The sequence below is a fragment of the Cannabis sativa genome, chromosome 4 (genome assembly GCF_029168945.1).
Source record: "Cannabis sativa cultivar Pink pepper isolate KNU-18-1 chromosome 4, ASM2916894v1, whole genome shotgun sequence".
In the NCBI taxonomy this organism is placed as follows: domain Eukaryota; kingdom Viridiplantae; phylum Streptophyta; class Magnoliopsida; order Rosales; family Cannabaceae; genus Cannabis; species Cannabis sativa.
The window spans coordinates 66,372,798-66,379,552 of NC_083604.1; the positions used below are offsets into that span (position 1 = coordinate 66,372,798).

Here is a 6,755-nt window from a genome sequence, read left to right on the forward strand (position 1 = left end):
ATCACAAACAAAATCAAAACCACAAACACAATCTAAACTCAATATCACAAATAAAAATAATAAATCAATAGAAAATGAGAGAGAGGTCAACTTACCCGAGTTACTGAAACGAGACAAAGGAGAATCGAGAAAGAGGGAAAGAGAGTAAACAAGAGAGAGGGAGAGAAGCAGATCTATGGTTTTAAGGGGTTGGAATCGCGATTCCAAAGTCCGTTTGGACCACTGTTTGTCGGGTTTTGGTTGTCAGAATCTAGACATGTGTGTGTGTGTGTGTGTGAGAGAGAGAGAGAGAGAGAGAGAGAGAGAGAGAGAGAGAGAGAGAGAGAGAGAGACCAGAGAGAGAGAGAGAGAGAGAGAGAGAGAGGTCGATGTACCGGTTTTAGGGTTCAGGAGAAAGAAGAAGAAGAAGGAGAGAAAAAGGAGGAAGAAGAAGGAGAGGGAGAAAGGATTATGGTTTGGTTTTGGTATTGGGGTCGAATCTGACTTAGGTGATCGGTCGTGCGCTTGGCCATCCCCGGCCTTCCGCCCGCACCGAGAGAGAGGAACAAAGAGAGAGGGGATTGGGATGGATGAAGAGCTAAGGTTTTATTTTTTCGGTTCAAAAGAAGAATAAGAAAAGAAAAAGGAAAATTTTAATTTATTTTTTAAATATTTTTTATTTTTATATTTTTAAATTATTTTTTTTAATTATTAATATTATGTGGCCTAATAAAATTTCGCCACGTGTATCTTTGTGTACACCTGATAAGTTTATTTGGCACTTAATAACTAAAAATTAACAAAAGAAATGCTAACTAAAATAATTGTAAAAATTAAGAACTTTAACTATAATTTTTCGAACATGAAAGTTATATCGTACCAAACTTAAAAATATAAGGAATTTAGTCACAAAATACCCTACATACATTATCACTCTATAATTAAGTTTAAGATCAAATGTATCTAAACTTTTTTAGCCATATATTTATTTGTCAATAAATAAAATAAAGTGAATGACCAACATAATAATTGGTAGATCAAAGAAAATAGAAGAGCTCACTCGAGTTTTAGTTAGAAAATGTTCAAATGCATGTGGGTACAGCAAAGATGACTTTAACTCAAAATAATTAACACCACACTTTCTCTTCTTACAACTTTGTAGTTTGTATCATAAATAAATGAATAAATAAGGAAATGAAAAATAAATAAATAAATAATAATTCCTCTCATTCTATCAGCAAAAAAATCAAATCTTAATCTATCAACTTTGCAAAAGTTGAGCTCTTTCCCCTTTTAATGATCAGAACCCACGAATGAATGTAAAAAAAATATATGTTTCTCAGAAAAAACAGTAATAATATTCCATACTATTGGGTTTTGGGGTATGCTGCTCATTTCAATAAAATTGTAATTTTTTATAATTAATTTTTTTTAAAAAATAAACAATTTAATTAAAGAATTTTTTATTTTTATACTTTAAAATATTTTTTGTTTTATTTTTACAAAATTCTACACAAATTTTTTTATAGTAATTAACGAAACAATTTAAATCGCAATTAAAATTCTTATAACAATTTCATAAAAAATATCGGAGAAACTATCAAAACAACTAAAATTGTAAATTTAAAAAAAAAATTAAAAAATAATATATAAAATAATTAACGTTTAATTAACTAAAATTGAGAAGAAATTTCGTAGCATCTAAAATTGAAAAAATAGTAGCAAAGAAAATTGGATTAAAAAAAATAATTAAAAAAGTGTGAGAAATGAGTCAACGACACTTTGGACTTATATAGCCATCCTTCTGTATCTCCTTGGGTTCTCTTTGTTCTCACCCAACCCACCACACCCCAAAACAGTTTTTTTTTTTCAATTTCATTTCTTTCTTCTTCTTCGTCCTTCCCAGATGAGCCAATTGTACCACTTGAAATTCCCTTTCTACCCTTTCCTTCTCCACCACCGCTTTCCCCACGCGCCGTCGCTCCTGCCGTCGAATCTATGTATAGCAAGATTCCGATTATAGGGTTTCTTTGCTCTGGATTGATCCTCGGAGCTGGATAAATGCTGCTGTTCCCGGGAATTCTAGGGTTCCATGCCCTCCTCTTCTTCTCTGTCTTGCTCGCCTTTTCTTTAATTCGGCGCAAGTGGAGGAATGCCGCCGCTAAGGAGGAGGAGGTGTTGCGCCTTCTCGCTATGGCGTCGGAGGAGTCCGCCATGGCTGAGGTCGAAGCTAGAGCTTTCTGCGATCCAGTTGTTGTTTCTATGCCTCATCAATGCGTTGTCTGTTATTGTCCTACCACCATGCGATGCTCTCAGTGCAAGTCTGTCAGATACTGGTTAGTTCTTCTTCTATTTCTAAATTCTCTTCAATTTAAGGATCAATCTTTGGAACCAACTGTATATTTATGTGTATACGCATATATGTTTATATTAATTCCATGATAGAAAATTTATGGCTGAGGAATTTGAACGGAGAAACAACTTTCACCTTTATCATTATGTTTTCTTTTAATTGATTTTCAAGCTAGTGAAAAAAAATGCAATTGAAATATTGGGAGGAAAGGACATTCGTATCTCAATTATAGATTCATGTGATATTGAAGGGTTTACTGATGATGTGATAAAAAAGATAGCTTTCTGTCTTTGTAATGATTACAATTGTGGGGTTCAGAAAATAGAGGGCTTTGTAAGAGTTCAGGAGTGAACTTTTTTGGCCGTTTATTTCAAAAGTGCTGAGCTGTTTCTTTTCCTACTTATATAATATAAAGTTTTTATTCAAAACACTGACATCTCATGATTCAGTATGTTAGTATGTGACAATTATGTCAAATGGATTCAACTTACATGTATTTCCGATTCAAAGTTTTGATTTTTGTGATGATGATTGGATAAATTCTTCTGTGAAAGAAAATGCAGTTTTCGATTCAATTTGATAAATACTGTTTATTTGGTTACATAGTTTGGGAGTCCCCTTTTATTCTATTTGGGTACATGTTTATTAGGAGAAGAAATTGTTATGTTTTGATGCTGAGACTCAACTATGTTGTCACGGACATGTAATCTGATCCAGAAGTTGTTTGATGATTACTTTTGTGCTCTTTCATAAATTTTTCACTCTCACTTTTCCTACCCTGTGTTTGTTATTATTTATTTATTTATTTTAGTTTTTCACTTCTATATCTTGTTTTTAGTTCTGGTAAGTGTCAAATCATTCATTGGAGACAAGGTCACAAGGATGAGTGTCGTCCCCCAATTTCTGTAATGCATTTCGAAGATAAGAGTGACCTTTGTGGGGAACTTGACTCTTTTCATGGTAATGATATTTGAGAGAATAATAATCTGTACTATTTTCTTAAAAGCAATATGATGGTTATAGGCTTAAATGTAAGTTTTTATGCAGGAACTGAAACTTATTGGCCACGCTGCTTGTGCTGATGGTGAACCCTTAATTAATATTTCTGATTCTGTAACTTATGACAGAGTGGGAGAAACCTCTTTTTAATAGTATGTTAGCTCTGATCTCCTTGGCACTAATGCCAAAGTTAAAGATATGGATGTTACAAATTCATCTCGCTCAAGTTCTGTTAGCTCGGCAACTTCTGCTGATTCCATATCATGCACAAACAAAGTAAGTAAGATGGATTCTGAGTCGTGGTGATGGGAAGATGAAGTCTTCTCTTTTGCAACTAAACAAAGATAAGACAGCTAAACATGAAAATGTTCAGCCTGCAATTAATTTAAGCAGTAAGAAGCTGGACAGAGGGAACCCCTTCAGTAGAAAAGTTAACTCAAAGATACTTGCTGGAAGTCTAGGAGATCAGTATCTAAAGATACTGACCATTCTTTTGTCATCAGTTGCTTCTGCTGGTCATCCATCTTCAAGCACTCGGTGAGCATTTTGCTTCCAAGTCTATATCCACAAAGGGTGACGGTTTTCATGCTCTGCCAGTTAAAAGTACCAGTTTCCCAACTTTACTCACAAAATGCTCGTACTGGTTTGAAAAGTCTTCCATGCTGAAAGTTGTACAGCAGTTTAGAGCATCTAAACAGACGAAATGCACACATCTACCCCTGGGACTGAGATTGGCTGGAAAGCATAAGGTTATTTATCATTTTATTGTTTTAAGATGTGATTTTTTTTTTTATCTTTGCAAATTCCTGCTTGTAAGATTTTGGCATTAATTTAGTTGCTGTTGTTGTTTACTCAGCTAATCTTTCCATATGATTTGTTCGTGAAACTATACACTGATGACATGATGATTCTTCGTCCATTTGGTCTTACAAATTGTGGAAACAGGTAATGTAGAGATTTCGACTTCAAAATTAACTTATAGCCTTTTTTTTATTATTATTTTCAATGTGTAGGATATACATTTAATGTAATACATCTTCAATGCTTAGTAATTACAACTCTTCAAGTAGCTTTTGTTATCTGTATTCATATGACTTTATTACCTTTCATCTTCTATTTTTTGTTTTTGACATTGATTTAAGTTCGGTTAAGTTGCAATCTGTCAATATTTAAAAAATTTGGTGTCCAAGGTTTTTGATTGCTCGCATATTGAACTACTAGTACACTTCTCCACCCATTTATACATACGACAGTTACATCTAAAGAGGATGTCTTTTTTCTGGTGCCACACTTGCTTTCAGCTGCAAATATTTCTAGTTAATGGATTAATAAGTAATCATAATTGCTGGCCATTTTCCTCTGTCAATACACTCGTTTTAGCTAATAATATGACAATCTCTACATTTATACAGCTGCTATGCCAATGCCGTGCTCCAGTGCTTGGCATAGCATACTCGGCCACTTACTTCAAGTATTTTCTTCAAGGACTCCATCTCCAAACCTGTAAGTTCCCTTTCTTTGGCTTCTACTTGGCTTGCATTTCCTTTTATTTTAAAACGAATAAAGGATCACACACTTGACAGATACTGTAGTTATTTCTTTTATTTTACATGTTCTTCTGTTGTGTACAGGTGGAAAGAAGGACTGGTGTTTTATTTGTGAATTTCAGCATCTTATTTATAAGGCAAGGGGAAGGAAATTCCCCACTGTCTCCTAATTGGGATATTATCCAAAATAAATAAAAATTGGAAGTCATCTTGGTCATGGTAGGGAAGAAGATGCCCATGAATTTTTAAGGTGAGCCAGATAAAACTCAAAAGACCAAATGTATTCAAGTTACATGGAAGTTATTTCTGCCCCTCAAATGCGTATCAAGTAATAAGTTACTAAGATTGCAGGTATGCTGTTGATACAATGCAATCTGTTTCTCTCAACAATGCTGATGCCACAGGTTCTTTGGCTGAAGAAACGACACTAGTAGGAATGACCTTTGGTGGTTATCTTCGATCTAAGGTTGTTTCTGACTCTGATAGTTCAGGAAGTTTCCTGAATTTTTGAAGTACTATTCACTTGTTGCCCTCTAAATTTGATATATGTGTGTATATATATATTGGAATCTTATCATTTTAATTTGCAGATCAAGTGCTATGAGGTGCCTAGAAAAATCAGGCCTTTGTGAGCGGATGATGGACCTCACAGTAGAAATAGATGGCTAAATTGGAAATCTTGAAGAGGCTCTTTCTCAATTTACAGCCACAGAAATATTGGATCGAGATAATAAGTATTTTTGCAGCAGGTTGGTTAATGTGATTGTTATCATTCTGCATCTAATTTTGTTATCATGATGTGAGCATAACGAACGAAAGTTTTACTCTTTGTAATTTGACCTTTAGGTAAAAAATTCCAACTCAATGTAGAGTTTGTAGTTGCTTTCCTTTATTTCTTATTTTAAGTTTATTGATATTTTCTTTTTTGTTTTTATAAAGATGTAAATCTTATGAGAAAGCTGAAAGAAGTTGACAGTTCTGGAGGCACCAAATATTCTTACAATCTGTGGTTGAAACGATTTAAGGTTGCATTTTAATAATGATATTGCTCCTTCTTTGACTTTTGTGATATCTACATATTTTTGGATGCTTAGTTTATTTAATTGTGGTGAATTGCAGTCTGGTAACTTTGAGAAATTGAGTAAGTCCGTTCAGTTTCCTGAGGAGCTTGACATGACCCCATACATGAGCAGATCAAGCGTTGTATCTCCCCTGTACAGTCTTTATGCTGTGGTCGTTCACTCTGGATACCATGAATGCTGCTTTTTCCTGGCCGGGCTTCTCTGTGTGTTATGTAAAGAATACTCGGGGAGAGTGGTTCTAGGATTGATGACAGCAGTGTATGTTCCTTATTTCATGCTCTTTCCTTTGTTTACACGTCTTTTTTCCCTTTACCGAGCTTCTATCTGCATGAGATACTATTTCGAAATTTAATTATAATACGAAATGATACTTTAGGTAGTACCCGTGGAGCTGGAGAGGGTCTTATCAGAAGGGGCTTACATGCTTCTTTGCGAAAGGTAATACCTTTCTCACACTTGCTCTTTGAGCTTCTTAAGTTTTCATGCCATCACGGACACCTTAATATTTTGATGTTCAGGCACTCTCCTCGCGCCCCAGCCCTACTGGGAAGCAATATGGCTCACTGGTAGCAAGTCAGAAGGAACTTGGAAGCAGCTCCTTCCAGCACTGGCAAATTCAAGTCGGGTGGACCAACTTGCGTGATGGATGCTGCGTTTAAGCACAAACTAAGTTCAGTAAAATTGCTAATCCAGATAGCTCAGATCCATATGATTGGAGAGCAAACCTAACCCCCACAGATTTTGGAGAGTGGATTCATCAAGTGAAAATTCATCTATTTTAAGTTGCTCAGATGC

General features: G+C 34.9%; 1 pseudogene; it reads left to right on the top strand.

Moving 5' to 3' along the window:
- Window positions 1-1,748: 1,748 nt before the first annotated feature.
- The window catches only part of LOC133037081 (ubiquitin carboxyl-terminal hydrolase 17-like), a 26,640-nt pseudogene continuing 21,633 nt past the window's right edge, over window positions 1,749-6,755 (top strand).